The 23,825-nt window shown below is 48.9% G+C and overlaps 1 protein-coding gene across 8 annotated transcripts in view; it reads right to left on the reverse strand.

The window, feature by feature from the left end:
* The window catches only part of MAP4K4 (mitogen-activated protein kinase kinase kinase kinase 4), a 134,368-nt gene that overhangs the window by 74,067 nt on the left and 36,476 nt on the right, over positions 1-23,825 (reverse strand). The gene's annotated exons all lie outside the window — the stretch shown is intronic.

A 23,825-nucleotide genomic window follows, 5' to 3' on the forward strand; every position in this document is an offset into this window, starting at 1 on the left:
ACTGCAGCGGGGAGCTGGTCCCCTTCCCCTGCCTCCCTCCATCCTCCTGTCGCAGACTTCTCCCCTGAGTGCCGAACGCACTCTGGCACGCCGCAGGTCATATGAGAAGCTGATTTAGATCACGAAAATGGCAGAAAGTTAGCACAGAAAAAGCAAACTGCGGGGCGGGGAAGAGCAAAACTTGGTTTGCTCGGCAGTCAGAGCAGAGCCAGAGCCTGAGCTGGCACAGGGTGGGCCACGGGGCTGGGAGAAGGCAGCCTGCCCCACGACACACAGCCTGACCTCCCCAAACCCTTCTCAAACCTCAGCCCTTCCTAAATCAGCATCCCCTATAGCTGATGGATGTTAACAGTATCTTTTTCCTTGGACCGACTTCTAAACCTCTTTGCTTTATTCAAGACTGGCACCCCACAAGCAGAGCACCCCAAACCACGAGTCTCTTCGGAGAGATTTTGGCTCCTTCCCACATCACGGTGCCCCCCAGAGAGGCAATGCCCAGCGCTGCTGCTGCTGCATCACCCAGAGCTTGGGTGAAATCCCACAGAAATCTCTGCTCCCAGCTCCTTTTAGGACTCGCGCTGCGCTGCACTCTCCCCCCATTACCCGATCCACGTGCTTTCTATAAATAAATTACTGTACTCGGGCTTCTGCCTGCTCTCTAAAGTCTCTTTATTGCACGCCTTTCTTTTTACAGTTTGGTCTCAAGCTAGGCTGGATTTTGAAACTAAATTAGGGTCGTAACATGTGTGCGCGATGGCCAAGATTGACCTCACCTCGACCCTACTAATTCTGGAGCCTTTCGGCGAGCCCTGGGGAGATGCAACTCCAACATCCCACCTGGACCTCTGCCTAATGGCAAAAGGCTGCGGTGGTCTCCTCGAGGCTCACCCTCCTGCCAAAGGAAGAGGGGAAAATGCCTTCGACCGAGGTGGAAAGATGCCTCCTCTCTCGGCTCTGCCCTTATTCTCTGTGGCTCTGGGGAGGGAATTAAAAGGTCCAAGGACGCCGGGAAGCGCGGTTTGAGGAACAAGCAGAACACGCTGAAGATAAGAGAGGAACAAGGACATCTCCGAGGGGGAAAAAAAAAAAAAAAAAGCTCAGAAAGAAGAAAAATTGCTTTATTTATCACTTTAACCCCTCAAACTACTGCTGGGCCGGCTATTTCCAGCGAGGAGCCTGAGTTTTCCCAGGGCTCAGCCTCGCAGCTTCTCCTTGAGACGACATTCCTCCCCGCGAGAGTGGCCCGTGGCCATGAGTAATGCACAGCAGCCCTGCCGGCCCCCCAGTATAGAAAAGCTTCTCCAGTCTAAAAAAGCTTCTGTACTGGAAGGAAAAGCTGCTCAGGGTCCTGCTGATGCCTCAGCCGCCCGCTATTGAAGCGCGGGGAGCTGGGGCCAGCGCTGGCGTTTCATTTCACTGCCTCTGTGGTGGGGAGGGGAAAAGCTCCTCCAGCAGCCTCCTGAGGGACTGGAAGGCAGGGGAATTGCGGACTGTGGGAAACGTGGGCTTCTCGGGATCTCAGGCCAAATTTAAACCCCGGTCAGTTCCGAATTATCGTTAAAAATTGCTCCGAATACCCTTTCGTCGTAACGTATGGAGCGCTCCTATAAGCATCTACGACACGACTGGGGGGTGCAGCGTGACAAACTGATTTATATGGGAGAAGGAGAAGGACATTTCCAAGTCACATTCTTTTTATTAAAACCATTTTTCCAAGGAGAAAAAGGGGGAAAAAGCAAACGGCACGGGCACAACACGTAAGCAGGAGCGGAGCTGGTGTTTGTTTGTTTATCTGCCTCGCCGCCCTGCTCAGGAACAGACTTGTCAAACTCTCCGCCCGCCGCTGCAATTTCTCTTGCAACATAAACCGGCCAAGGGCTCCTGCTTTGGAGAGACTGATAGTCTGATATTCCTGGCTGGCTTTCGCTTTGGAAAGCTTTCTCCACCTTAAAAATAATAATAAATATGGAAGTGGTTGAATATGTTGAAGGAACTGCTGGGAGAAGCCTTTAGGACTCCATCTCTGGGGGTAAAAATGCACTCGAGCCACCTCCCCGGGCACCGTGTGAACACAGCAGGCATCAAGGCCACGTCCATGCAGCATCTCAGCGCTGTCTGTCCCTCCAGCAGGACATTTTTCATGCCCAACGATGCCCCTGCCTTAGTGCTATGTGGAGCCGTGTCCCCCCAGGGTGTCCCAGGGCACCCCAACCCCACACACAGGGTGCCCAGCAGCTGAGCCCGGCCACCACCCTCCCAGATAAGAGCATCCCCCGTGGTTAGGCCATGTTAAGAAGTTCCCTAAGCAGAATTTCCAAATGGCTTGCTGTTTCTTACACGCCCTCCCCTGTCCCTTCCCTCTTGCCATGCATCTATTCGTGCTGAAGCACTTGGTTATCCTCCCGAGGAAGGAATGCAAAGATATTTTTGTAGCTGCTGCTCCCTTCTATTTTTAAGTGGGCTGTTGGGCAAACGCAGAACTGGGCTGAGCAAGTCAACGGGGCCCAGCCTGCTGACCCAAAACCTCGTCCTGCTTCTTCTCCTGCGGGATGACAGGGTTTTCATTTACATGCAGAGGGTTTTGAAACACAGCTCTCCCCGTCAACCCTGCAACACTGAACTGGATGTTGCACTGGATCCATTACTTAACCGTATTCCCAGCCGTGTCTGATAGCAATATGCTGTTTATTTCTCATCTCAGTGGGCTTTCAGCATCGTGAATAGCAGAGGGGACAAGGGGAATCCTTGGTCGACCGCCAAGATCTGCAGAACATTAGAAATTTCAGGCCTACCCACACTCCCCACGTCAGTTAGCACACCTACTTCTTGCCTCTTTCCTCCTCTGCACACGTTGCTACTGTAATTTTTTGTTGTTGCTGTTGTTTGGGAAAGGTTCAAAGGCAAGTAGTGTCATGTGCTGGTTTAAGAGTGCTTTTTTTTTTACTTTTTATCCCCAAGAAGCCTTAGTGTTATCAAAGAGCTATGCAAATGAAATGCAAAAGGCATGCTACCCGCTCGCTTACCTCCTCCCCCCCTAAATACCCAAGACATGCATTGCACAGCGATGCACTGCTCCTGCTGACACACTTTCCGTGCATGGATGTGCCTTTTGGGGGACTGTTCCTGGAAGCCTGCTCCCCAGCTAAATGGCACGAAAGCAGACCGGGGGGCAACGTCACAAGATAGTTAAGGAAGGAAGGCAGCAGGCGTGACTCACGACTTGTATGCTTGGATTATCCTGCACACGGTCTTTGGAAAACCTCTCCAACCTCCGGTTATTCCACGCTGACAATTACGAACAGAGGGGCAACCAAGTTGAAAAACTTCCCCAAAAACTCCTAGGTCTACCCCGCGAAAAGCAGCAAGGGCACTGCTTGAGGAGGACACAGAGCATGCATTCGGACAGGCAAAAAGAACAGCACGAAGCAAAAGCAACCTCCTCAATTAATGGGAAATAAAAGAAAAATCAAATGTTCTTAAAGCAAGTCTGCCTCGTTGCATTTGTAGCCAAAATAATGCTGTTCCTACTGATAAAACTACTGAGCAAGCTGAATAATTACAGGCTCCAGCCGTGGAGATAAATTTGTACAAAAAAAAAAAAAAAAAAGAAAAAAAAAAAGGGATAAAGTTTATCTGACATGGAAGCTCCTTGTAAAACAAAAATCAGCAAACAACCTCAGTACAAAGGCCTGGCAGAAATGCACGAGAAGTGAAAAAAAAAAAAAAGCCCAAACCGATGTTCCCTTTTCCTGTTAGCTGATTTCTAAACCCGACCCGACCAGAAGCTATTAAAGACTCCCACTGTTTCAGTCAAAAGACAGGACAGGGTGCTGTGTTTTCCCTCCGTCTAGCTCTTGACATCAAATGCCTGGAAAGCAGAACAGCAAACAACACCCTCTCGATCCGCCTTTCGATACCCACGGGCTCCCGAGCAGCCTGTGGAAGAAATAATCAGGGCAATTTCCTCACACACGGCACCGCATTTCTGTGAAGTACGAAAAAATATGGTTATTATGGGTCAGGCACCTCCAGGGACACAGGGAAAAGCTGTTCCCTGCTAAAACAGGGAAAAAAAAAAAAAAAAAGATGTACATTATTACCACAGGCACTTCCTCCTCCCGACAGCTCATTGCCTAAATAGGCAAAAAGGCCAGGAAAGCTGAAAATGGATGGTGGGAACACCGTGGCAGGGAGCCACCATCTGCCTTTCCCAGGATCACGGCAGGGCCCAGGCCCCTGCCCCATGCCCACCTCGCCCCGCGGAGCAGCGGGGTGGCAGAGGGAAGGAAGAGCACCACAAGGGGCTGCCAGCTCTCAGGAGGATCTCCCAGGGCTAGCCGTGTCCTGCCTCAAGTGGCACGAAGCATTCCTCAACAAATGGGGCCCGGAGGCCACCCTGCTTTCCATCTCCACACAGACCACCCAGCAGGAGAGGCCGATGAAGTGGGGTCTTCTGGCAACGCCCCCAGCACAACCACCACACGTTCTCCACAGGGCCTCGGCTTTAAGCCCACCAAGAAGATGAGTCCTAACATCGATTTGCCTCTTGTGACCCCCCAAAAAGTCACCTTGAAGGGGATCACCACAGGCCCGGGTGCCACCTCGCCTTCACAAGCACCTGGTGCCACCTCAAGAAGAGGTGGCACCCCACCACAAGAGGCACACCGCTTGCTACCTCCACACAAAGTGACCCCACCAGGGTCCACACGTGGACACGTGGAGCAATTTACACCTGCAAGGGAAAGGAGAACTATTTTCATTTATTACCACCCCGGAGGAACAGTACAGGTGAGCAGAGCAGGCAGGACTGCTTAATGAGGTTTGCTTCAACATGGCTAAAACAAAAAGCCATCCATAACCTTTACAAAAACCCACAACATCAGCATTTAAGGAGAAAAGTTAATAAATTCTTGAATGTATTTTATATATATATCTATAAAATGAAGCTCCAGTCCAACTGTCAATACTCCTCCAGTCCACAAGGCTCAATAAAGAAGCGCTGGGCTCTGTGTTTGAGGGATTTTGCTTCTCCTACTCGGGGCAGACACGGGCAGGTGCCTCCTTCATTTTTACCCAGTCATGATGAACACAATCGGTGCCACTTCTTGTCACTCACACCTCCTGGTCGGTATGGAGGAGGGAGCCATCCTTTACCAGGCAGCCAATGCTGAAGCTGAAATGCAGTTTCCAGGGCACGAGACACGCTGGGGAAGCGCTACAAGAGGAGGTTTTCCTGCAAAGCATCAAACCAGCCAGTGTAGGAGCCACACAGACAGGGACTGTGCTTTATACTGTGACCCTGGATGCACGAGCAAATTAAGGAATATTTTCCCAACTTGTTTGCAAGATGCAAAACACACATTTAGCCTAAAGTTAGATGTATTTTAATTAAACGAGGACTTGCATCGTTAAGGCTCTTTCCAGATTTTTTTTTTATTTTTTTTTTAAATCTTCTGATATCCTGCCAAGTACATCTGTGATTCTAAAGCAAAAAAACACCTTGTCCTTGAGAAACTGGCGGGTGGCCAGAGCAATCTGTAAACAGCTTTGTGTCCACATGAACTATTTTCAAATCCTCACGCAGTATTTTCAGACCTCGAGCTCTTTCTGCTTTGTCAGCACTTAGAGCCTGACTCAGAAACCCCAGCCTGTACGAACAACCCTTGCTTTACCAGACTCGCCAACAATGAAGCGCCAACCTCAGAAAGTCTCCGAGCCTGGTATTTATTTATCTAGGGAAGGAGGGAGAGTGGAAAGAAGGGCCGAGAGGAAGCCCACTTCCTCTCGGTTGCCACCTGAGCAGTATTTAAGCCGCGCTCCCAAAGCCTGTGGCCACCACGTGTACAATTTGGAGGGGCCACGCATCCAGCGGACAGGTTAATCCGGGGATGAGAGCCGTGTTCATCAGGTAAATGCAGCCTGCACGTTCTCCCACGATTACTTTTTACCGAGTGCTCCAGAACACACCGAGGGCCTCGCAAAAACCAGTCAAAACACGCTCGCTGCTCTGAAATAACACGGCATGGGCCTTCGCAGACCGAGCTCTGGCAAACAAAAAGGAGACGAAATTCCTAAGGAGGACGCGTGGAGCAGGCACACTGAGCTCCCGCCGCTGCAACCGGTCCCCGAGCACCCCACAGTGTGCTCGTGGCACAAATATAATCCAGATTAAGCAAAGTTTTTTCAGGGTAAAAGGATGTCAGATTTTAGTCCCAAATACAGCTGCCTGCTGTAACTGTAGGTAGGACACCCACTGCAGACTTTTTAGCATTTCCAAGAACAACTGCACTTGGGAAAAAAATAAAAAAAAAAATCTTTCCCCATGACACGGCACAAAAGTAGTATTTGTCTCACGCCCCAAAACCATCTGTTCCTGCAGACCACAAGTCACTAATCCGGAGCAGAGCTGTCATTAGGCGTAATGTAAAAATTGCTAGTCAGGAAGGCCAAGATTTTGGTCGCAAACCGTTCAGTGAGCTGCAACAAAGAAGACAACACGGCACTGCCCCGGCCTGCAGAAGAGGAGCGAACAGCAGAGGCTGAATTCTTGGCATCGATGCTCACATCAGGGCAGAGAGGCAGCAGGGATGTGGCCCCATCTCAGAAGCAAAACCTTAAGGAAACAGGCAAATGGGCCAGACCTCCTGAGGGCCACAGCAGGCTGACCCATCAGCTCATCCCCCCTAAGCATAGGTAGGAGCACGGGAGCCTGTCAACATCTCAGCCTCGAGTCCCAGCCCCAGCGAAGTGATAAAATTGTTCCAGCCCCATCTCAGGAGTGCCCTCCACACCCAAAGTTTCCGTACTCGGATGGGTGTTTTCCACAGAGGTAATTGTGAAAGATCTTACGGATCTGCCCATACCCTGATGTCTCCACGAGCAGATAGGGCTGAGGGCGAGGGACATACCGTGCTGTATCTGGCTCACAGCACAGCTGGGACCAGCACGCTGCCTCCTGCTGCATGGATCTTTGCAAAACAACCTGCCACCTCTGCCACCAGGGCTCGGAGATGGACCCGGACCAGGAACAACTGAGAAAACACCAAAAAAAAAAATAGGAGCCATCCACTGCACTTTCCTAGGGTGTATGCACACCTCCTGAGAGAGGAAGCCCTGCGGACTGGTGCCATAAAAGCTACCTGCCATTTACACAAATCACCACTTGAATCTGGAAATCGGCCGCGTTAAACAGCAATCAGGTCGTCTGCCCAAATGCTACAGCCACGACCTAAACCCATGACGTGGTACGGTGGTGCAGAGCACCAGTTCCTAGAATTAAGCAATCTTCCAATTAAGCGCCGTGTGTTGAAAACAAAATTAAATCAGCTGCCGTGCTACCCTCCTCCTCCTCCTCCCTCCTCCCTCCTCCCCACACCGGGGAGAGAAACCCAAAGCCCTTCCATCCAGCCGAGCGCTGGAGCTGAGAGCTGCAGCACCAGCAGGACTGGCTTGCCGAGGTTTGGGAGGGGGTCGACGTGTGCCAGCTGTGCCTGTCCCAAATTACAGTACTCCGAGGAGAGCTAAAACAAAGTCATTATTTTTTTTAAATCGTCGTAAAACGGGATTTCGGAAAGTTCCGATGCTTTTAAAGCTCGCCTTTTGAAATTTACAGCCACTCGTCTAATTACCGAACGAGCTTTCCGGCTTATTATAATCATGTGTCTGCTCTCCAAGCATCAATACAGCGTGCTAGGATTGATTGCTCAATTACACAACGCGCGGCTCTTGCATCTGCCGGCAGAGGAGCATTCGCAACACGTCCACGGGCTTCTCTTCCCACCTTCCCAACCAGTGCTTACCGCTGCGAGTCCCCCCAGCCAGCCGACCCCTGGGAGAAGCACGGAGGAGACGCGGGCCGTGGCTGAAGGCACATGCACGGGTGAGGCCTTCTGCCACACATGGGGCAGAGCCACCAGGCACACCACTGAATGGAGGGAAAATCAATCACAAGCATCTTTTTTTTTAATCTTTTTTTTTCAGACTAGATGCTCTAAGCCTGAGCACCATCCCCGATCACCGACGCTGGATGAAGAGACCCCGAGGAGTGAAAGGCACTCACCTCTGCTTGGCTCTTTCTACAGCAGGCTCCTACAGCCAGCTCCTCCCAAAGGAAGATCCCCCTGCAGCCACACACAGCCTGACAGAGCACAGCCGGGTCCCCACGGACACAAGGGTCTGTCCCAGGGGTCTTACTCTGGCCCAGGGCCCAGGAGGATGCTTTAGTGAAAACTGAGCAAAAAGAAGAGGGCTCTTGTGCTCCTCTTACCCCTCGTCCAGCTGCAGTGCATCTCAAACGGAGATGCCTGGAAAGAAAACAAACAAACAAAACCAGGCCCAAAGCCTCCAATGAATTTCCATCCAGAAAACCCCAGAAGCTTAATTTGATATTGCACTGGGCTCGAGTTCAAATAAACACGAGAATTCAAAGCTAGCAGCATAAAAGATGCCCAGTACTGAAGGAACAAGGGAAGGAGCTCGTACTTCCCACAGGTGGAAAGCTACAGGGGCTTCCTGCTCTTGTTTTTTGCCACAAAACCCAAACCCAGCCAAGAAAGAAGCAAGGCTGAGAGGATCAGAGGTAAAGTCATCCAAGGCACATCAGAAAGATGAAAACTGAGGAACTGCAACGCCCAGGTTTCTGCAGGGAGCACAAAGCAGGGGCTCCCAAGTGCTCAACCAAACAGCCGGGGCAGAGAAAACAATCCAAAGCAAATTACTGGCAACTGCTAATACTCTGTTTTAGGGAAAAAAAAAAATAAGCAAGTGCTTAATTTTAATTGATTTTGATGGTTTTATTATTATTTTCATCTTTTACTAAATGCTTCAGTATCTTACAAGCCATCTTATGTACACAGTTAAAAGCACGTAACGTACTTCTTCCAGTTTGCCTGCTACATGAAAATGTCCTAGAACCATCTTTAGGTAGAGAAATTACTGAAAATGATGAGGAAAACCTACTAGCATGAATTCAAAGCAGATTATTCCAGCTTCCCAGCCTTCGTTTTCATGCTCGTTGCAGGCAAAAGTTCACTTGCTGTACTCCTGTGACCCCCCCGAATGTGTACACACACCACACATTTAGCCCTAAGAACGCACTTACTAAGGACAAGTTTTGCCTCTGCCTCAAGACAGAAATCATTCAAAGCACAGGCAAGTCCGTGCCAAGATATTCCAGGAAAACAAACTAGAAGGTTCATGATAGGCTTAACTCGAGTCTGATTTCTTCAAGGAAATTAACTTGAAAAGGAGGCCTTCAGGCTGCATTTCTCCAGGCTGTGCTACGGGAGAGGCCTGGCAGAGAGGACGGGTGATCCCCAGCGAGGAACCAGGACTGAGGTCCCACCAGGTGCCCCCTTGGCACAGCCTCTCTGGGGAAACAAGAAGCACTATGGCTTTGGAAGAGCCCTCGAACACAGGACGTAAAGATTGCAAAAAAAAAAACACAGAAGTATTTTACTGGTGGATGGGTCAATAGCAACAGAGCTGGAGATAAGGCGTGTAGGAGCAAGTACAGCTTTATCTTTCATCTCCTCATCAGATCTTCTGCACTCCCAGGGATGACACCTCCATTCTCAGGAAACAGGATCTCAACTGAGGATACCTACTAACTTCGAGCAGTGGCAGGGTTTCATTTCCTCCAGCTGGAATCACCTCACAAATGATGAGCAAAGCCCTTCTTTCTTCAATCAAGATTACCTGATACTGGATCGAATGTGACCCTCACATGGCTGCTGCCTTCGGGACCAGGCAATAGTGTCAAGCAACCAAAAACCAAGCAGGAATGAAACCAGAGCTTCCTTCTGATCTTTAAACTCCCAGATGCAAATAAATCCATCTCATGGACATACTGCGACACAAAGAAGAGGCATCCAGTCCAGAAAGCTGGAAGGAACAGCCAAAGAAAAAGAGAAGGAAAGAGTCCTGCCTTGCGACTGCTCGAAAGCCAACACACAAGAGTAGGCCATTGCATCAGAGCAGCTCAGGAAACAAGTGTGAGTAACAAAAGGTTAAAAATGCTAGATTTCAGGAAGGCTTGTCCATTCAATGATGCCATTTGTGACAGTCAGCAGCACTTCTTTCCACCACAGCTAGACACAGGCGTTTTCAGGACCGCACTCTGCTGGAACATCCCATCGCTTCAGCCATGACTGCAAGGCCAACATTCAAATACAGGTACCTCAAACTCCATATGTTAAAAAAAAAAATGCCCTGATGTTCAAAGACAGAGAAAACAAAACAAGTTTCTGTATCGTTTGTCCACTTCAGTGGACATGCCAGGTGCTTCCCAAGTCTACAAAAAAGAGATAGTTAAGGCCCCTGAAAGGAAAAGGTACGGTAAGAAAAAAAAAATAAAACTTAAGAAACAAGTATCTATTTAATGTTTTTTTTGCAAAGCTCTGTAACAGACCCGAGGCTTTCAGCCAAACTGCTCTTGAAACTAGCAGCTGTGCCAGGGGACCTCTGCTCATATAAATTAATTGTGGAGAAACTTGCATGCGCATTCGAAAGTCGGCATCTCCAGCGTTGTTCCTCCAAGTCGTGCATGCAGAGAGAGTCTGACCCGCTCTGCACCTCTATCTCCACCCTTACAACCACTTCCCTGACTCTCCTCAGTTTGCAAACGTTTCTTTCTCCCCTTTTCAAGTCACGTCTTGCAAAGCCTGCTACTACACAAATTAAGCGCTGGCTTTCTGCTACCACATTCCGCTTCCTCGGGGGAAGCAGCCTGAGCGTCCAGGAGGCAAAGAGGTGCACATGCACCTTGTCTTCGCTCCAAAAGACAAAACATGCCAACCCTCTTCTTTTTTTCCTGTTAAAGCAGGCAGGAACCTCTAACCCTCTCCTGACAAGCAAATCTACAAGTATCAGAAAGGTCCCCCTATGGGCAATGTGGCTGGGGTTGGAAGACAACGCGTAGATGTCACCACTCCCAAGGGCAAGGAGAGAGCTGATTCCCAAGGCGAACTCCAGTTGTGATGCCCTCAGCCCAACCCCAACTCAACTTTTCTAGCTTTCCCCTGAAAATGACCAGAAAAAAGCTCCAGAACCAGCCAAGGAAGAAAAGTTCACGAGGAAGTTGCTATCCTGAGCACGCTGAGGCACGATGGAGGAGACACAAGACTACAAACAAATGTTTGTCACCTCAAAGCGCCGTGAGGTGGGAGAACGCATGCGAGGAAGAGAGGTCTGAAAGGAGATGACACATTTCCACTCCGGCCAGAGGCTTCCTGAGCAATTTTGAACAACTAAATCAATTTCCTCTGTTGTTTTTTATCTATAAAATACTAACCAAGCTCATAGCTGTGTTGTCAGGCGTAATTCATTACAATTTATTTTAAGAAGTGCTTACATATTCCTGGGTAAAAGCTATGACAGATAGATGGGAACAGATAAGTATTACCAGGACTGGAGCCTTCCACAAGTATTGCAGCTCCTCTGTACTGAGCAGCTGTTTTAGACCAGGAAATAGCCCCCGATGTTTCCAGCAGAAGCATCAGGCACAGTCGGTGCCTCGCAAGATAAGGACAAGAGCAGCCAAGGCCGCAGCAGCAAGGCAACGAGCTCACGGGTGCTGAGGGAAAACCGAGGAAACGGAGTCAGACTTCCCTTTCCTCCAGCTATCGGCCGAGCCCGGACTGCCGGCATCCTGCGGAGCAGTCCACAAGGTCTAAATATGGGTGATTGATGCCGGGTGGGACATCCCGGGGCAGGCAGAAAGCGGTACAGGGCCTGCTGCAAACCTGCGTGTCCTTTCGGGGCAGGTGCTGGGGGCCAGGCAGGATGCTCTGGCATGCCTCAGAAGTGGCATTAATACACTCGTGCACTCAAAGCAACCCTGTGTGACTCAGCACACCACTTGCAACCCCGTGAGAGGCAGCTGTAAGGCAGCCCACCACCCAGTGAAGACACCCCAAGCTTCTCTGTGGGGAATCTTCACCACTAGGTGCAAGTGAGCGCCTTTTGGCCACGCTCCTACTTGACCACACTTGGCCAAGAGGAGCAGAGGTGACAGGACACCACTTCCCACCCCTCCTACGACACAGAACCACAGAATCATTAGGGTTGGAAACACCCTCCAAGATCACCTGGTCCATCCACCCCCCTGCCACCACTGTCACCCACTAACCCATGTCCCCAAGCACCAGGCCCAACCTCTCCTTGAACACCCCCAGGGACGGTGACTCCACCACCTCCCTGGGCAACCCGTCCCAGTGCCTGACTGCTCTTCCTCAGCAGAAATGTCTCCTCATTGCCAACCTGAACCTCCCCAGGAGCAACTTGAGGCCATTCCCTCTGATCCTATCACTGGTTACCTGTGAGAAGAGGCCAACCCCCAGCTCCCCACCCCTTCCTTGCAGGTAGTTGCAGAGAGCAATGAGGTCTCCCCTGAGCCTCCTCTTCCCCAGCCCAAACACCCCCAGTTCCCTCAGCCGCTTCTCACAGGCCTTGTGCTCCAGGCCCTGCACCAGCTTCGTAGCCCTGCTCTGGACACACTCCAGGGCCTCCATGTCCTCCTTGTGGCGAGGGGCCCAAAGCTGAGCACAGCACTTGAGGTGCGGCCTCACCAGAGCCGAGTACAGGGGGGCGATGCCACAAACAGGGCTGCACACTGGCAGGCAGGCTGAAAACCAGAGGCGTGCCTATTCCAACAGGCTGCTGGGTCCTGCTTCAAGGCAGAGGAGATCCCTCCAGCTTTCTGAATTTTGCAGCCTTACTCCAACGCACGGAAAAAATAATCTCCTTCTCCTGAAGAGGTGGTGTGGTTTGTTCAAGAAGTACACGCGTTGTAACTTTCGGCTTCCAAATATTAAGTGATTTCCATCTTAAATTTGGAAAGGCAGAAAGGGTTTACAGGAAGAATTATCGTTAATGCTTTCCCTGCCCTTCAGTACGGCAAAAGGGAACGAGCAGGTTAAGACAGCCTCCGAAACAAGTAGATATTTTATTAAAGAAAGATCTGTTGAATAAACATTAACAACATCATTTGGAAGTCTTCAAGAGACTGTAAATCCGAGATTTGCTGATGCGGAGGAAATGCAGATCTTTATCTATCAGCCTGAAAGCAAGGCAAAAGAAAATAATTTTTCCGAATTCCCTCTTTGCGGAGACACTTTGTCCTTCAGGACAAATTTCCACCGCTTCAGCACCGTCGCCTCTGCACCTTGCCCCGCCAGGCGCGGGTGCTGCTGGTGTACTTTCAAGCCTGAGGTGTTCTCGCTTCCAAATTTAACCATCGCCAGCTCCTCCAAAAGGCTCCACGTTTCAGAGGTGGTGAGAAAAGACTGCCTTTAACACAGGCCAACTCCTCCCACACTCCTCCACTGATGGCTCACTCTATGCCAAGTCGTTTGAAAAGCCTGCGCATCCGAGACGGAAGGTTCCAGAAGGGAGCAGCAGCCCGGGGCCACGCGGCATGGCTCCTGCACCCCACAGCAGACGTCGGGCACGGCCTTCGTTAGGGCTTCAGCTCACCCTCTGCTTGGTGCGCTGTGGGGCCCTGCCTCGTTAGGACATTACTGGGGTCTGGTTCAGGATAATCGTGCCCTGAGCAAGGCAGTCTGTAGGATTACATATAATGAGCATGGGTTAAAGGGAAGTGCGCAAGTGCATCACGAATTTACCCGAACGGTAGGAAAAAAAAAAAAATTAAAAAAAAAGAGCAATGTTCCAATTATCTGCTCCCTACGCCAAGTTTCAAATAAAACCCTTGGCGAGGCCGGCACTATAGCACAGTAGGGAGCAGCACAGTGGGCTGCAGTTCTGTTATTCTTCTCTTTGTTGGAAAAAAGACGACCAACAGCTTGGACCGGGGGGCATTTAGCTATCTATTTGATGAGTCACTCAGCAGAGCGCACGGGGTCACCAAGGCTCCAGCCAGCACGCCTGACCTCACGGCACGGGCACATGCCAAGTCCCGGCACTGCTCCTCCCCGCATCCCTCCCGGAGCTGGTTCCAATACCAATAACCTGCTTGAGCCCATTTCTACTGCATTTCCTTCATTTTGAGGGAAGACGGGACCTTTCCAAGCTCACAGCGAGCCGTGGAGAACGCAGAAGTTACACATGCAAGTATGAATACCTGCTGTATGCCCCCCAGCTTATCTGTTTGATGTGAGTATGTCCAAATGCCAACACCTGAAACAAGGGGGAAACTCATCGCAAAAATACAGCTAATTGGAAAAAAAAAAAAAAAAAAGGTAGAGAAGTGTTGGCTTTTTTTTTGTTGTTGGTTAGTTGGTGGTATTTTTTTTTAGCAGAACAACCACCTACCTTCCTACCTTCAGGTTGGCACAATTCAGTCTTTCCTAGGTGAAGGAACAAAGAGGATCCTGAAGCTCAAAAAAAAATAAGCTATGAAAAGGAGAAGAGGGTGAATGGGAGCCTGCCCTGGCTTTATGGGTGGAACTGACAGACTACCAGACCCGCAGATAGACAGCTGCAGCGAGCCAGAAATTAAATCAAGCCATCTAGGGAGAGGCACCGATGGGAGACACTTCACAGCTGATATGGATGGTCTAAAGCCCGAGTAAATGCACCCCTGAGTGCAGATGTCCTGCAGGTTATTTTCAAGGTACGAGCCACCTAGAGCAATGCCAGGCGGTGTTCCTACATCACCGATGGTACGTGCTGGGGTGAGAGCAAACACAATGGGATCTCATTCATTGGGAGCATGGGGTTTGAGAGGGCTACAGCTGTGAAGAAAGCGTGTGGAGACAGGGCTGCAGCTTCTCCGCCGGCCACCAACGAGGTCTGGTTCCTGGGGGATGCTCACGCAGCAGGCTAATTACAGCTGGAACAACAGCCCCGTTGGGAGTGAATGGGTTTACAGAGGCTCGGCGTGGGAGTGCGGCTCAGCGACAATTTATTTCTTATTTATGCTGCAGTACCACTCGGAGGCCTCAAATCACGACCAAAGCGTCATTGTATCAGATAGTGCTCAACCACCCCCACACACAAACCGCTCAGCCCAAACAGATTCAGGAGAGCACGTGCACCCCAGCTAAAAATTATCTGAAGTGAAGGCAAAATGCAGTCACGGTATTCAAAAAGAGGGCACGGTGTTTAAAAAAATAAAACCCGTGTTAAAAAAAACTAAAAACCTTCTTAGAAACTTAGATTGACACAATCCAGCTTGCATCTCGCTTCAGGTTTGCTCATCCTCTTTTTGGGCTCAAAGGACATTTTGTGTGCCCAAAACCCTGAACTCCTTTATCAGCTCTGCCACGTCTCCCCATACATGGGATTTAATTCATATTGCCACAGCCTGGGGGATCTGCAATACTATTTACACCCCTAGTTTTACAGAAGCACTGTGAGATTTTGGTGGAGGCAGTTTCTCAATCCCTCTGTTGAAGGCCTGCTCTGAATACATGAAAATTTCCACATCTCAACAGTTAAAATCTTTCCAACATCGGTTTCTCCTCCAGTTTAAAACCTTTGCTCTGGCCCACTATAAAAGGACAGAATTTAATCAGATGAGGGGAACCAATTCCTCCCATCACCTTCCCGATTTCAAAGGCCCAACCAAAGCCACTTCGCACAAACGCTCAAAGCAAACTCCTGGAAGAATGAGCCAGATGAAAACTTTTGGCCAAAACAGGGAAAAAAAATCAATTATTTTGACGGTCTCCAGTCTGAGGCCCATAATAGAAACTGTTTTACAACTTGAATTACAACTTACACTAGAAGCTGAATTTATAGTATTTTCTTAGCCCTTGTATATATGCCTAAATCAAATCAATAATTAAGCTTTGGGCTTATAGGATTTACTTTGTTACAGCATCCTACTTGGCAGGGTATTTTACAGCAGCAAGTTTACACAGCAGTTCATCCATAACCATGATTTACTTCACTTTCATTAGCTGAAATCAGAAGACATTTAATTCTTCTAATTTAATATTTATAAATTAAGGAAGTAGGATCACGAGTACGGGGTTGCTAAAAGCCACTTCCATGCCAAGGAGTTCAACAAGAAAAACTTTCTGCTGCCAAGGACATCACTTCCAGCACAGCTTCACAATTAACTGCTGCTGCACTGTGTGACTGGAGCTGCAATGAATCCTGTCAGGAGGAGAAGAAAAATATCTACCTTTCTCCAGGCATGTTTCATAGGGTATTCAGAAAAGTGCCAAAAAACTGAAAAGTAAATTGGAAGGGCTGAGGCAGAGCCCTGCTTCCACGACTTTTGCTTCTGTTATCCCGTTTATGGACTTCAAGGATGGACGGACAGATGGATGGATGGCCGATCTCATAACTTGGTACAGAAGGACCAAAGCCGTGTCACTAAGATAAGCAACCGGATTAGATCAGTGGCTGCTAATAAAGACCAGGAGCTCAACGACAAAGTGGAGCTTCTCCAGCTGTTGTCCTTGTCTCGGAGAACAGCAATTAGCACCTCGCCTCTTCACTGTGCTCAGGCAATGACAATGCCTTGTACTAGCTATTGACTCGCAAAAAAAACCCAGACAAGTAAATAAAATAAAATGTTATCTCAGCTGCAGACAATTTTATTACTACTCTACTCCCCGCATTTTTACTAAAAATACTGTCATTTAAAGAAAGCCATTTGTTCTGCTCTCAGCTATGAAAACAAATCCTTGCTGCTGAGGACAATATAAGAGTAACTTAAGCCTTTTGAAAACATGTCTCTGTGAAAGCAGGCTCTTTCACCCTCGCCAGATCAACACAGGACTCCTCCTAGCCCGACCTCGTCCTTTCTGTTAAAGCTGGGGAAATAAGAAGGTTCGTGCTGTATATGGGGAGAGCAAGTCACGTTTTTTTAACGCATAAGGAAACGACAAGGTCTAGTTTGCCAAAAGTTACTTCTCTAAATGTACAGCAATGCTTGCAAAAGCCATGGTTGATTTCATCAGCTGCAGTAATTAACAAAAGCAGATTTAAAAACAAAAAACTTCAAGGTACCCTCAGAGAGAAAGGAAAGAGTGGTGAAAATGCCCTTTCAAAGAGGTTTATTGCCTCGCCCTTAAAACAGAGGTGTGTTTAGGAAAAGGTTGTTCTGGTTGTAGCTCCAGCCCAGCTGCGTGCAGTTAGCTCCTGTCCTAAGGAACTAAAGGTGACTGGAGGTAAAGGGGGCAAAGCAAGGAAACCGCTACATGAGTGAAAGGGAACGGGGGAAAAATGGGCTAAAGCCAAGACTGAGAAAGCATCTGAGAGAGTAATTAAAAAGCAAGGTATGGAAACAGTGGGGACTGGAAGCCCAAGTCTGTGCACCAACACCTAGCGAGCACCTCGCTGTCCATATGTGCGGGTCAGCCTGCCTTGGGCACAGCCCGTGCTGGTGTTTCACCCCACCACAAGCACTAACACCTCACTCAGAAGAGGCCTGGGCAGGTGTCCATGGGTGACACTGACTTGGGGACACGGCTGACACCAGCCCAAGGCAAGCGGCCACCGTGAGGAGCAGGCGCCCGCCCGGCTGCCCCCCTCCAGCACTAGGTTCGTGTTCCCTCCCATCAGTGCCACATGCCCTATGCCTAAGGGCTGCGGTCAGAAACTTTAGTCTCTTACACAAGGCTTGAGCCCACTTTTCAGGGATAAAAGGCTCAAGCTGACGGAAATTTCCCTCATCTGATGGCCGATCAGTGGCCACAGCCAGCCTCTCACAGGAGACAGCCCTGAGCGTTAGGTCAGGGGCGAGGCCGAGACCCGTGAGGCAGCGGACGCCATCTTGTCCGCATCGCCATGGCAAGCAGCGCCATGTCACTTTCCCTTCTTGGCGGCTGGGGCCGGCGTCACCAACAGGGCCAGGGTGGTGACGGGGACCGGGGAGTCACCAGCTTTCCTGAGGAAATGCCACCGAGATGGTATCATCGCATCCCTTGAGAACAGGAGACAGATAAGACCACACTGTAGGAGATAATTACCCGGCTGTGCTACAAACGTGTTTTCTTTTACAATAGCCACTGGGTGATTTTTCCCCCCCCGTAAGGAAGGCCAGACGGCTATTATAAGAAACACTTTTGGGAAGTGTCCGCTGGAAGCATGGCAGCTTGCAGAAATGGCATGGCTACTGCCTCCTGCCACCTAGCTCGAGCACTGGATCAGGTCCTCCTTGCGACCTGTGAGCCCTCTGCCTCTTCCTACCCCAAAAGCACCTCTCCAAAGCCTCCTTGACCACAGCTATCAGGTGCACAGAATGAAGCAGTGAGAGGCTGTGATGGGGAATGGTGGGTAAAAAGGAGACCCATACAGAAGAACAGGGGAACAGGTCGTATCCCCAGCAAGAGCATAAGAGAAAGGCTGGGGCTACGGAGAGAATAAACTGGTGCCCTCGCCCCGAGCATTCCCCCAGACCTCGTTGCCTCCACACATAGCAAGCACATCATGCTGGCAATGGCATTTGTCAGCATCAGCCCTGCAGTTGCATTCAATGTTACCTGTTCAATGTTAAAAAAAGAAAACACCAGGAACAAGACGCAGCCAGTGGTTTTCAGAAGACAGGCACCGTGTGTGCTCTAAAAAAGCCAAGTTTCAGGAAGCCCTCCCGAAAACTGAGGGCACGTGAAAAATCACATCTGAAAGTTCGAGCCCAGCACTCGCTGGGAATGATCTGAGAAACTTGAGAGAGAGACGAAAAGGTTTCAAAGCCAAGCACACTCAAAAACCACCCTTACTTCAGCTGGCCTCCTCCGCTCCCCTCCAAAACCAGTTATTTTCTCTGGCACAAATCCGCTCTTCCCAGAACGCGAGGAGAGCGGTGAAAAGAGCATGTTTAATAGAATTTACCCATAATGAAAGCCAAGGCCTCTTAAACACCGGCTTGGGCCAGCCGGGGGCTGAGAAAATGCAGTTTGCTCTTACCTCCCCGGGCTCAGCCCTGAATACTCACGCCTCCCAGAGCCTCCTCTGGACACAGACGACCGCACATGCCAAAATGTGCTGACCTCGGCAGTGCTGTGTGATGTGGTAATAGCCGGAGACCGGGGGGGGGGGAGAAAAAGGACCACCAGGAGCTATTTCAAGCCCCACCACAGAGCCCCTGACACTTGCAGTTTTGGTAACAATTAGAGAGCACCAAAAAATAATCCTGTGTAATATTATATTTGTAACAACTGCCTCCAAGCCATATATAAAATTACACATAGGTAAAAATTACAGGATTTTCTCTTGTGACGGCATTTTTATACAACATCTGGGGCAGTAGACTGCTTCCCCCCAAAACATAAAGCTTCGTCTAAGAACCGAAAACTCTGAAAGCTTAAATTACAACAAGTTTTGACTAAACTTCATAAAAAGTATAAAAACTTCCGAAAGAGGCCTATTTTCTTCAAAAACTGTGTAGCTTTCCCTAACATCTGTTTACATATACCTACTTACACAACATAGGAAAGGCTCGTCGCTGATGTCTACCCATTCTTTCCTTCAAACAAGGCAAAGATGTTTCTTAGAAAAAGGATTTAAAAAATTGTATGTATAACCTAGAACTTGTATTTTGTCAGCTTGTTTAAGATGCTGAAAGCTCTGCTGATTGCCAGCAAAAGACTGGGAAAGATGATGCCAGGAGCTCACACTTCCTCCACATGCCTATTGTTCCCAGTCTCCAAAAAGTTAGGAAGTTCCAGTGCCACCCTTCACATCATGATGGAGCTGAGGGAATTAAAACCCATCATGATACTGAAGTATGTGCAAACTAGGTTCAGAGCAGCTCAAAATGCTGGAGGGAGTTTGGGTTTGAATAGGCCCAGGCACCTCTTTTCTGTATCTGCCAACCAGGAGCTAAGGCTGAGCCTGAAAAGCAGGAGGAAGACAGGAGGGATGGACACAGCAGGGCAGCCGTGGAGCCTCAGCCCCCATTTGCCACCTTCCCCTCAGCCAGTGTGAGGTGGTCACCAAAGCGGGCCGTAAAATTAGAAGCCAGCTGAGAGGATTTGTAACATGAAACTGTCAGGCACAAGGCTGAAAATTTTCCTGTCTGCTGAGAGGGGGGGAAAAAAAAAAAAGAAAATCAGGCTGGAGAGGTCATTACAGGCAGATGGCTCCATGTGGTAAGAGCATGCTCCGCTCCCCCTCGACACCTCCTCCGAGACAGCGTGAGCATCACCGGGGGGTGGGCAGCTGCTTGCCAGGGTGGCTCGCTGACGGCCAGGAGTGGCACGCAGCATCCATCCAGGAGGAAAATCTTGGCTGTCGGCATCCTCTGAGCGGCTCAGCACAGCTGGGCCAGTGGGGGAGGACGAGGAGGAGGAGGAGGAGGAGGAGAAGGAGGAGGAGAGCGGTGTGGCCGCAAATCGAGTTTAGTGCTGAGGTTTTCCTGGACGCGTATCAGCAGTCTGTCAGGAAAGGAAAGAAAAGCCCTCACCCAAGCATCAGCTGGGCTCATTAAAATGCTAAAGATGGCTGGAGACCAGCTCTTTCTGAGGCATTAAGTCCCGGGGAACTTCACCTCGGCTCTGACGGAGGCTTTGCTGTCCTCCTGCCCCCAGCCCACACCGCCCGGCCCGCAGCGGGCTGAGGGCAGAGGAGATGGGGGGGTGTGCAGATAAGTAAATCCTTTGCTTTGCACATGTCCTGGTGCTATTTATCCCCTCTCCGCGATCACATGAAGTGAAACAGAGCCCACAGGCAGAACAAAAGGCCTTTGCTGGGAAGTCCACAAGGAGCCCTTTAAGGGCTCCTGCGCAGCGCACAAGCATCTTCCCGATTCGTCTTTAAACTGTGACAGCAAAATAAAAAAAAAAAAAAACTTTCATACAACAACGTTAGCCCTTCATCAGCCAACACAAAGTAAGGTGGCTGCAGGAGCATACACCCCCACCCGCTGCTGGGGAGAGCATCTCGCTTGAGCGAGTCACCTGGTCTCGAAAGCACAAAATGAGTCAAATTTTGCACAATCAGGCTCCGAAATAGAAAATCAGCTCCTCTGCTTAGCCACAGCAATCGTCTCCTGCCAGTTCTTTTTAATTGCTAGACTGACAGCCATGTGGTAAATCTGACATAGCCAAGTACTTGTCATGTCATCGGTGCTGCCAATTCCTGTCTTGCTGAGACAATGACACATCAAAAATAACTTTCATCTGTTTATATTCTGCATGCTCCGTAAACTATGTCACCAACTGCTGGTGTGGAAAAAAAGGGCTTTTTTAATATCCCCATCCTGGAAAAAAAAAAAAAAAAAGATTACACACTCCCTGAAAAATATGAAAAATGCATTCCATACTTTGGGAAACCTTCAGTGCATCCCATATTTCATTTCAGATTACTGTATTCTGAAAATATTCATCACATGAAACTGCAATAATTCTTGCTCTTTCCTAAAAAAATAAAGAGCAAAGTAACGTAACCAAAACTTCTTTATCAGTAAGATACTGGTTTCCAAAGTTGCTGCAAGTATTTGGAGGACAGGAGCAGATATCTGAAGGCATTTTGCTTTTTCTTTTATTCTGTAGGTCCAAACAGATGCCAAAACCAACACACACGAAATTTCACATTCTTCCTTCACATTTTCAGTTGGCCTCCCTGGAAGACAAACTGCATGAGTCACATCCTTTTGTTCCTGTCTTCCTGGGTTATTCAAATTTGCTGAGCTATTTCTTGGTGGACAGCATAATTAGAACAAGTCCTGCTCCCTACTGATCTGATGCACATCTGAGTTTGGGTATGTAAGAATACGCTGTGAAATGTTTATTTGTGCAACTTCGGCTTTGTTCTTCCCTCCCTCTATATATAGCACAGAGGACAGAAAGGGTTTGAGGCACCAAACTCCACACATGAAATCTTGAAAGCGGATCTACAAGGAGATCCATAAACCTGGAATAAAGTTGGGAAGGCCAAATTAGAAAACTATAGCAGATCAGCTCACTTGGGCTAAACCTGTGAGCTGGGACTGCCCAGCCTGGGGAAGAGGAGGCTCAAGATCTCATCCATGTCTGTAAAAACCTGAAGGGAGGGTGCAGAGAGGATGGAGCCAGGCTCTTGTCAGAGGTTCCCAGTGCCAGGACCAAGGGGCCTGGGCACAACCTGGCCCCCAGGAGGCTCCCCCTGAGCCCCAGGGGCTCTGTGCTGTGCGGGTGAGGAGCCCTGGCACAGGCTGCCCAGAGAGGCTGTGGGGTCTCCTCCTTCGAGGCCTTCCAAAGCCGCCTGGAGATTTACTTGAGCCCCAAATCTCCTGCTAGCAGACAAATTCTCATCAGCAGGATTCTCTCCTAACTACAGAAGACACAGAAGTGTTTCACCAAAGCTGGACTCTTGGCAGTTTCGGAAGGGAGTCCCAGCACAGACTGCAGAAGGCAGCGGGCTCCAGGCCTTACTTGGAGACCTCTGACAGCCTAACAAAGCAGAGATGTATTTGTCCAACTCACAGATTAAAATAAATACCAGTTTGGTGATAACACACTTTTAAACGGCCCGTTTTCTGAAGGGAAAGCAACTGTTTACCCTACACTGAGCTTCTGCCACTCTTCCACCAGCAGTTTCCCTCAGCCAGGCTCGTGGCCGCAGGATGCCACCACCGAAGCCAAAGGCAGAACCACGGTGGATACCATGACAGCCGTGAGGCACGATGAACGGGGTGCAACCTCAGCCAGAGAAAAATAAAGCACCCACCCAACACACGCACACACTGTCAGCTGCCAAAGGTTGGGATACACCACGGGACAGGTCTCCTTTTCTCTCTGTAGCGTGTTCATACCGCTTTCTGTCCTTTTCCCCATCACTGCCAATTACCCGAGACTGCGGCCCAGACTCTCCAGACCTGCAGAAGCACAACCCAGGGCTGCTGGTCTCCTCCGGCAGTCCGAATCAAGCAAGTGGAAAGAGGAGAGAATTACATCTGCATTAAGATTAAATTCGTATTTTAAAATGCTATTAGCAGCAGATTGGTACAAGATCAAATGCAACGCACCCGGTGAAATTGCTGGATTAGTTTGGGGTTTGTTTTCTTTTTTTTTTCTTCCCTAAGTAAACGTATTCCATAAGAGTAAAGATAATCCCACACAGTTAAATTTTAATTCGGTTAGTTACATAAACTACATGCCACTATAAAAATTCTCACCAGCAGTTTCAGCTCCATCATCACAAGCTGTTATTCACTTTCCATGATTACACGTTCTGCCCCTCTAAAAAGCTCCTCCTTCCACTTCAAACACGGGCTAAGCATCTCAGAGATGCATTTAAATCAGCCTGTAAAAGAACTTGGTGAACTTTCTGGGTATAAAATACACTAAATATAAGCCTGACTTTGTCGTCATACTTCAGCGACCTGTCATCAACTTCACCGTTTACCAAAAGGCAGCATTGTTCAGAACTGAGATAGGGTGTAAGGACACTAAAAAAAAAAAAAAAAAAAAGGCAAGAGACATTATCACTTGGCTTAATTTTTCTTAGTTTAGTCTGCTAGGAAAAGACTTTAAAATTTTTTTATAAATCTATAAATTGAAGCTTTTATAGAAAAAAAATCCTAAAATGTCATGCAGCATACACCCAAAGTGCAGTCTTACTACTGAAACATAAAACATGCTCTTAGCATGAAAATAAAGGTCGTTATGAAGTGGTTTGGTTTTTGTTCTCTTTTTTTTTTTCAAATTTGAAAGTAATTAAAATGTATTATATGCAAATGCTAGATGGGGCTAAGTCTATGACTCAATTCACATGTCACCTCTGATCAAAGTGACACACACGCTCAAGAAGATGTCTCAAATCTATGGGTAAAAAGATTTGCTACTGCTATCCCTAATTAATCCAAACCCAACTGTTTCCAGTTCTTTGGTATATGAAATAAACCGCACACAGGTTTCTCCCATTTGTGATGCACCTAATTTAAACAGGAAACTCTTCAAATCTAGGATTGCAAAAACCTAACGAATAAA

The sequence above is a fragment of the Aythya marila genome (genome assembly GCF_965140915.1).
Source record: "Aythya marila genome assembly, chromosome: 1".
Classification (NCBI taxonomy): Eukaryota; Metazoa; Chordata; class Aves; order Anseriformes; family Anatidae; genus Aythya; species Aythya marila.